Raw genomic sequence first — 10,252 nt, 5'->3', positions numbered from 1 at the left:
TATATATATATATATATATATATATACACACATATAAATGTAGATATGCATTTGAATATACATGTAAGCATGTATGTATGTATATCGTGTGTGTTTTGGTGCGTGTGTGCCTTTGCGTCTGTGTTTGTCCTCCACCGCTTGACAACCGTTGTTTATCTCCCAGCAACTTAGTGGTTTAGCCAAAGTAAACGATAGAATGACTACCAGGCTATAGAAAAACATAAAATCCTAAGGACAGGAGTCGATTCATTTCACTAAAAATTCTTCAATACGGGACCATAGCATGGCCGCAGCATAGTAAGTGCCACATGTAAATTAGAAAAAAATATGGTGATATACAAGTGCGTATGTATGTGTGTGTTTGTTTGTGTGTGTGTGTGTGTGTGTGTGTGCGTGTGTGTGTGTGTGCGTGCGTGTACATCGTTCTTCATTTTGTTTGCTTTTTATTTTTGTCATATAATTTGTTGAACAGCTATTGATTAAGAGCAAGTTAGTTTGACAATATTATAAGCACACGCGATCTAAGTCACATTTTTTCTTAATAATATTCTTCTAATTAGCCATAAACCGGTTAAGTACGCCAATGCTTCAATACTCCTTCGATCAGTTAAGCAGTCAATTGTTTTGATAAATTATTGTCGTAAACATCTTTTGCTTCAACGACTTGTTCTCCGACGCAAATCCACATTTCTTTAGGAGAACAATTTATTATACTTTTAACATCGAATAAATACTTATAATGCGATAGGGAGAAAAGGGTTTTATAAACCTGTGAAGATGAAAGAGAAAGAGAAAGAGAGAGAGAGAGAGAGAGAGAGAGAGAGAGAAAGAGAGAGAGAGAGAGACTGACATATTGAGAAAGAAGGAGCAACAGAGAGAGAAAGAGGGAAAAAAGAGCAAGATAAAGCGAGTGATAAATATGTCTAAAAGAGACAGGGAGAGAAAAGCATGAAATAGGGAGATGGGAAGAGAGTGAGAGATATGGAAAGAAAAGCGTGAAACAGTGACAGAGAGAGGGAAGAGAATGACAGAGAGTGTGAGAGGGTGAGTTTGTGTATGTGCGTGTGTGTACATGAATGCATGTGTGTGTGCGAGAGAGAGACAAAGGAAATAGAGTAGTAAAAGGGAATATCAAGAAAGTATGTTAGAACAATGATATTGTCAGTTTTGTGTAGATCTTAGGGTACCAGCCTTGTGTGTGCCTTAGAATTTAAGTATGAAAACGCATACATTTGTGTCTCTGATTCGATACCGAAATGCTGTTCTCTCCTGCTATAAACAACTTGCGTAATTCAATTTTGGTTAATAGAAATTATATCCTCTTTTTGTTTGGGCTCTACTAGATTTTTGTTTTCTATATTTCACTCACAGGTTAAATTTCAAAATATTAATAATTTATCAAGAACGCCATTTTGTAAACTTCGCTTTAACTTTCTCTTCCATTGACATATTCACTCCTGAATTGTGTGCCAATCTACAACATAAATCTGTCTGAATGCTTGTTTATCTATCACTCACGTAGTAGCTCTCTCTCTCTCTCTCTCTCTCTCTCTCTCTCTCTCTCTCTCACTCTCTATCTCTCTCTCTCGTTCTCTCTCTCTTTCTCTCACGCCCTCTGCATAACTCTCACGCGCGACTCCGTCTCTCTAAAATCAGGTATGTTTCCATATACATATATTCTGGGAAGGCACGTGGCTTATTGGTTAGGGTATTCGACTCGCAATCGTAAGTTCAATTCCCAGCGATGCATTTTGTTCTTGAGCAAGGTATTTTATTTTACGTTGCTCCAATCCACTCAGCTGGCAATAATGAGTATTACCTGTATTTCAAAGGGCCAGTCTCGTCACATTCTGTGTCATCCTGAATTTCCCTGAGAACTACGTTAAGTGTACACGTGTCTGTGGAGTGCTCAGCCACTTGCATGTTAATTTCACGAGCACACTGTTCCGTTGATCGGATCACCTGGAACCCTCGACAGAGTACCAGTTTTCCATACATTCTGAATAAACTATTTCCTCATATATATATATGTTGCTGTGATTGAATGTAAACGCACTAATGTTAAATTTAGTAATGTCATTGGCCTTGCTTTAACATTTCAGAATCAAATTATTCGGAAGCCTGCTAGATAGAGGCAATACGTTTTAAATGTAAATGAATAATAAAAGACATAATATTAGAATGGAGAGGTAGAAAATATTTTATTCGATTGCAATATTCCGTATATGATAGAAAGTTTTACCTTAATTTAATATGCAAATTCAATCAAAGCAAAATTTTTATCGAAACTACTGAAATTACAGACACTCCCTTAGCAATTATATACTGTTTCTAATAAAAAGACGATAGGCATCGATAATGATGTGCGTACGTTTCTAGGATTCTGTTGAATGAGAATGATATGACTCATAATCAACCATGAATGTGCGGGGATACAAATAAATTCCTTTTTTTTAATGACTTATAGGGGCATTGCATTTCGGTATGCAACCATAATATAGCACAATGTATATTGAATACTTTATAAGTCAATACTGCGTTCTACTCTGTTAGATGTGCTATTAAATCGCATGTTTAGATTTTCTCTACAGATTTGCTATAGAAATTATAGCTAGCACTGATTCGTTACGACGTTTCGTATCCGCATTGTTATTTACATTAGACGTCTTCGGATATGAAACGTTGTAACAAATCAGTTCTGGCTATTTCTATGCAAAATTTGTAGTGATGACCTTAATATGTGATTTAATAACACTGGTTAAACATTATTGACTTATAAAGCGTTTAGTGTATTTTGCAGTATATTATGGTTGCATAGCGAAGTGCGGTGTTCCTGCAAGTACTTAATGTGTAAGTATCAGCTACCAAGATTAGTATGAAAAATTGGTATATCCAATAGTGTTGAGCCACTAAAGTTAATGGCTATTTACGCAATGTGTTCGTAGATAGTTAATGCGTTGGATACGGTGGTGAAGAAGCAGCAAGAACACCTGAAATATTTATATAGACCCATTATTTATTTTGTCCATCTTCGAACCTATTGTTGTTTGCATTAGACGTCTTCGGATACGAAACGTCGTGACAAATCAGTGCTGGCTATGATTTCTATATCAAATTTGTAGATATAAACTTACCATGTTCTTTAACGTTTGTTTATACTTAACCCACACATTGAATATACTTTCAATGAGCTTCAGAGGTAATATCATATTGTGAGACTTTCTGCTAAGAGACTTAAGGTGTCGATACATTGCCTGCCAATACTGCTGTTGCATACTATTAAAATGAGGTGAAGCAGTTACTAGACGTTGATTTATAAATAGCTCTTCAGTTTTACGTATTTTACGCCGAAAAAAAAAACAAAAACAAATCTGAATGAGTGTGTCACATTCAATTTTAAGTCTATTCTGCTTTGATATGTATAAATTCTTTATAATCTTTATAGCAGGTGGATGACACATCTACGTAAATGGTAAGGAAGAGCACAGCATATCCGGTGAAAATATTTAGCTATCTTTGGATTGTGAAGGAAATATGAATCCACATAATTGTATTAGACGTAATGCGATTCATTATTAGGTTAAGTTCTTTTATATTCAGAATTCAAATAACATCTGTATCAGACTTCACTACAAATCAGTAGATCAATATAAATGAAAACAAGTCAAATGCTAGACGTGATCAAGGAGATAATATGTCACCTTCTTAATATGCTATTCTGTATCATTGCTATGTCTGCAGTAATTGAACAAATGGATGAATACATGGTGAAATGAAGATCTTCATTTAAATGTAGCCAGAATGGCGTTTATTTCCATTTATGAGCAGACTATGTAATTATTACTTGTAATAACAGTGTCCATTCAACTGATTGTAACGCTTGCATATGAATTTGCAGTTGCAATTCATAAAATAGTTTGTTTATTTAGTTACATTTATTTACGTCAGTTAGAGTTCCCTCAACTTTCAGGTCTAACTTTATGCCTTGAGAAAGAGTTCTATGTCTTGGTAGGCTGCCGGCGGCAAAATTACTCACTGATAAATAGTAGCCATCATTAACTCAAAACAAGTGGAGGTATGTGTCAGCAGAAAGATATATATCGTACTTCAAATGATTTGAGTTTATTAAACAAGAAACTGATGATATATAATAAATATTGGCTTCAAATTTTGACACAAGCCCAGCATTTTTGGGGAGGGGGATAGTCGATAATATCGACCCCAGTGCTCAACTGGTACTTATTTTATAAAAGACAAAAAGCAAAGTCGGCCCTCTGCGGAAATTGAACATAGAACGAAAAGACCGACAAAGTGTCGTTTTGCATTTTGTCCCGTAAGCTAGCAACTCTGCTAGCTCGCCACCTTGTGATAATACATGATTATTGAGAAGTACTATAATCTAATAGATATGAGATCATGTATAGAGTTAAAGAAATTTTGAAATTTTACAGTGCAAATATTGTATGCTTAAAATAATTGAGTTCATATTTATGTGTATTCTTTCATTTCAAATTTTCCAGTGAACTTTTCTTCCTCCGTATATCCCGGGAAATATAACTATATGCTTATCAAATTAGTAATAAATATTATAGATTTTGCTCATATTCAGGCAACACATAAGGCAGGACAAAACAAATGTGTATGAGAGAGATGATGAAAGGGAGAGAGAACTGTAGGAGTACAAAAATAGGTCTGTTATTAAAGTAACACGATAAATACTTATGCAAATGAGACTGAAATATTAATTGCTCTGGACGGAGATAAGAGAGAGGCAATAGATCTTTGAGAGATTTGTCTTACTCTCCTGCGTATTGTGTTTGAATTCTAACAATGCTGACCGTCTTCAGCTTTCAGCAGATCTCTAAAATTATTTATAAATCGTGTGCTGAGTTTAGTATTTTCCCCCATAGCAACGTTTTTCCGACCAGTAATTATTATGGAGAACTTAATTGAAAATTCTTTGATAATGATTGATATTAGCAAACACGGAAACGAAACAAGGCATATATTTTGTCCGTTAAGGTTACAACTTCCAATCCCTCTCAATCTGGAATTCATTTTTATTTAACAACTGAAAAGAAAACAATACTAAATCGAATCTAATCCATGTGTGAAGAGCATGATGTACGATTCTGGTTAACGTTGATACCAATGATTAGCCATGATATCAATAATGAAAGTAGACACATATCCACTAAAATAGCATCTGTACCTCACTTGACAAATACCTCCATCCTACACATAAACATCTATTCACTGCTGGCTTCCAAACATTTTCCGTTCACTAGATGTACTCAGAAGACATTGGTTGCCATTGCCCTGTAGTAGAAAACATGTGCTTTCAAAATTGTTCTTTGCACCCATACATACATACGTACGTACGTAAGTACATACATACATGCATACGTACATACATATACAATTATATATATATTGGCAATATTAAAAAAATCAGGATTATTCCGAAGTAGCAATCGCATTACTTATTAATTCTATTATATACTGCCTTTTCAGACCAACACTTGTTTTAACTGCGCCGATTAGTAATCATTGCAATTGAAACCGTACAATAAAACGGTGCAGTCTCTTCAGGTTCTTAACTTGATATCCCTCGGTATGGCCGTTTAATGATTTTCTTTCATAAACTCTGTATAAAGTAAGGCTGTCCGTTATGTCAGACACAAATGATCTCTATTTCAAGTTCTTATTGGATAATCATTCCATCATTTCAAAACCTTGTATAGTGTAAATGATAATTAATCATTTATATTTGGAAAATGTAAATTTCCTCATGTGCAAGTACCTAAATGCTTGCTTCTGTCTAGAATCTATTACATTACACTTGGATGTGAAAATCCTATAAGATCCTTCTAAACATAGGTCACATCTATTGGTTTTAGGTCTGCATGGTTTTGCAGTACGAATTAATTTCCATTTAATCGGATAGCCCTTATTACTGTCCTTGAAATATCAGATTAATTGTTAAGACTCATTTGGAACCTTTCATCTTTCATCTTTGTCCTTAAATGAACTTAAATGATTTTCCAGTCTCCTCTTCAATATGAATGATATCCCCCGATGTAAAGGAATTCCGTAACCTCAAATGTAACTCTAAATCTATATATTACATTTTTAGGTTTACATTTTACTTATTTTTCACATAACAGGATTCTTAGCAATTTAATCTTGTCTTTCAAAGACTGTAACAAGAACTATAGATTAAATGGGAGTTAATTTGTACTGCAAAACCATACAGACCTGGAACAAATAGATGGATATCGGGTTAAGGCCCTGAAGAAACTCCTCCGTTTTATAGTACGGTTGCAATTGTATCAAGTGTTGGTCTTAAAAGGCAGTATATAATTATAGAATTAAAGGTAATGATATTGATACTTCAGAGTAATCTTTATTTTTAATATTGTCAATATTTTTACTCCAGGAAACCTACATGGTTAAAGAAATATATTCAGAATTATCCAACGGAATATTCATCTAATTTCTTATCTTATAAGAGCTTTATTGGATTTATATGTCGGGCGCAGGGAGATATAAGTTAGAACAAATTTTCTGGTGAGTAGAAATGTTAAGGCGAGTAGAAATGTTCAGGCGAGTAGAAATGTTAAGAATGAAAAGCCGATGAACTAGCAGAAACGTTAGCACGCCGGGTGAAATGCTTACCGGTATTTCGTCTGTCTTTACATTCCGTGTTCAATTTCCGCCTAGGTCGACTTTGCCTTTCATCCTTTCGGGGTCGATAAATTAAATACCAGTTACGCACTGGGGTCGATGTAATCGACTTAATCCCTTTGTCTGTCTTTGTTTGTCCCCTCCATGTTTAGCCCCTTGTGGGCAATAAAGAAATAAGAAATGTTAATTAACTTGTTTAATTATTATTTCGTTTTCACGAGTCTTGGTTGTGTATGTTTCTCATTAAGTTGCGGTCCACTCACCAGTGGTATCTGATGAATGTTTGATTATTTGGACATTGATTATTCATTGATGGTAATTTTATGTTATTTGTTGGTCATAATTGTTTATTTCTGAATATGTTCACGGTTTATGACAGTGCTTCCATATGGAAGCGTTCGTAGTTATAATAATAAATGTTAATTAGTTTGTAATTCGTATGTAATTATATTTTGTGTTTTACTTTTAGCGATTAAAAATTGTCGATTGACACGAGTTATCACTGATTTTCTACTTTATTTAATTAAATTTGGTGTTACAATGTAATCCGGTTATAAGTGTTTAGACTGTAATTAAGAATCGGACGTGAACTATTAGAATCAGGTTGCATTAGGTAGCATGTTTCTACATAGTTTGACACCGACAAATGTAGCAATCCCGATGTTGATAGTCACGATGTGTGGCTGCGGAAGATGGAACGCCCAGTTTAGTTATGTTTATTTCTTAGCAGTTTATGTGTCTATAGCTATTTGATTGACTGAAACGTATATTTGTCGGTATGATTGTTTGCATGGGAATAAGTTTAATGTCGAATTCTGATAGTTTGTATAGATAAAAAGCACATTTGCATATAGGCTATACGTTTTATGTTTAAAAAAAAATCGAAATCTAAACACCATTCATAAATACGTTTTGTAAACTGCTTTTTGAAATGTCTTGTTAATCGTTACAGTGGCCTCATTACTATTAAAGTATTATCCTTAAGGACACAGAACGCTTGTATCACGTAGCCAACTGGAAACTGTGTTTCTCGGGGCTAAATAGCAGTAGCAGTCTCTACTTTCCTGGGACTGCCGCATTAAGTTGGCAACAAACCATTAATTTATCGTGCTGCTACTGTATAAGTCTCTCAGGCTGTTCCGTTGATCGGATCAACTGGAACCGTCGACGTCGTAAGCGACGGAGTGCCAACAACAACAACAACAATAAAGTGGAGGGAAGACCTGCTATTTGCTACCACTGTAGAGTTCTAGGACACATGAAAGCAAGATGTCCCCAGAAACAAGAAGTAGAACAGGAGCAGGAGCAGGTGGAGGTAAGTTAAGAGATTGAAAACGTAGAAGGAAAATACTCAGTTGGAAAAAGAATAAAGAAAAGAGATGAAAGTGCATATTTACCACCGTGAAACCCACAAAAAAGAGAAAAGGCAACATAGAGGAAATACAAATTGAAAGAACAGAAATAACAAAAAAGAAAATTACAGAAGAAAAAACAAGTATGCAGAAAGGAAAGGAAGCACCAATAAAGAATAAGAGAGAGATAGAGATGGTTGAGACACTAAAACCAGGAACGTCCGGAGAGAATAGAGACGGAAAACGAGAAGCAAAAAATGTGAGGACGATGATAGAGTATAAAAAGAGCGTAGAAATAGAGAAACGGACCACTAAAATGAAAAATGTAATCTGAATAAAATCATCGGGGAATGAGGATACCGAAGACAACAAGGCAGTTTTGCTTGAGAGAGAGAAAGGAGAAAGATTAAAAGAATTATTTGGTGAACAAACTGTAATAACGGAGTTGCTGGTTCGATGTGACGAACTACCACCAGTGGTTCCATTTGACGACATAATAGAGTACATGATAAATTGAAAATAATTGAAATTTGCAAAACTTAAAATAATGTTTAAAAAGAAAACGTTGTAAAGAAGAACAATGAATTGTTCGTGAATAATGTGTTACATAAACAATTAAATGAGACTGCCTGTGTCTGGGGCGCAGGTAAGACATTTCATTTTCATTATATCCTTATATTCATAATTTCATTCGATTTATGTTTTATGTACCCCTCTATTGTGATGTCTGTCTTTGTTCGTCCCTTCTTTGTAAGAGCCAAAGTGCTCGTAATAAAGAATAAAGCTAGCAAAGCCAAGCTACTCCAGACTGATGAAGGGCAACAACTCTGAAACTAGTCCCTGGATGGGTCGAGATGCTTATCGCCCCTGTTTGAAAACTTAAGGACAGAGAACGTTTGTGTCACAGAGCTAACCGTGTTTCTTGGGGCTAAATAGCAGTAGCAGTTTTCCCTTTCCTGTGACTGCCACATTAAGTTGGCAACAAACCATCACGTTTTAAATTAATTTCCTTTTTGAGCAGATAGGATGATATATCTAAATTTATGATAATTAACCTTTATGCTCTGAATAAAGACTTAATAAAATGTTCTGATAGGAATCATGAATTGACGTGTTGGATTAATTCAAATATCGACAATTGAAAAGGAAATGTTTTGATTTATAGATTCACACGCAGTTACAGGTAGACAGTATCGAAACACTAACATATGATAACCTTCCTTTCGGTGCTAATATCATTGCCAATCTATGATATTCATTCATTTCGAATTCTATTTCATTAACTGGATAACTGGACGTATACCTATGAATAGGCACACAACATAAACCATGAGACGACTTCTTATAGTGCAACACAGAATGTCAGAATATTTTTAAAATATTTACTCATACTTCATTTAATACTTAATATACATATATATATATATATATATATATATTCTAAGCAGGTCTACAGAAATTGTCGACGAAGATTATGTTGATGAAATTTGAAAACAAGAACAATTTCCTAGCCAGAAAGAACCATTCATATACTTTTGCATTTCGAGAAATTGCTCGTGATCATTTTGCATCACAACATATCAATGACAAAGGTGCTATCTTTTCTCTTTTTTCTTTCATTTGTTACAGTCAATTGACTGTGGTCACGCTGGTGCCCCGCATTGGAGGGATTCAGTCGAACAACTCAAACCCAGTACAACTTTAAAGCCTGGTATATAATCTACAGCTATGTTCTGCTGAGGGAATAGGTTCCGGAGATATAAATAAACCAATGTGAGTTGATAATCGGTGATGGGGGACAAACACACACACATATTCAGATATTCACACAACTTCCTTTTAGTTTCCGTCTAGGAAATTCATTTCAAAAGGCTTTGATCAGTAAGGGCTATCGTATAAGAGACTAACCTAAGATTCCATAAAATGGGGCTGAACCCAACCATGTGGTTGAGAAGCATAGTTCTTACCACGCAGCCACGCCCACTCTGATTGATATAATTTATTAGTAGCATTAAACTGAAATAAGAAAAATTTCCAGTTTCCATTACACCTAATACAATACTCATCGAAAGTGTTAGAATTGTGTTCCAGTAGTTTAAACATTAATTGACAAAGTGTTCCCTTGGACTCAAATGCCTATAATATTCAAACTAATTACGATCAGTTGCATGAATATGCTATCAATTATGAGGTTTTCATATATATATGTATAT

This window comes from Octopus bimaculoides, chromosome 3, assembly GCF_001194135.2.
Source record: "Octopus bimaculoides isolate UCB-OBI-ISO-001 chromosome 3, ASM119413v2, whole genome shotgun sequence".
In the NCBI taxonomy this organism is placed as follows: Eukaryota; Metazoa; Mollusca; class Cephalopoda; order Octopoda; family Octopodidae; genus Octopus; species Octopus bimaculoides.
This window is presented reverse-complemented; position numbering follows the sequence as displayed.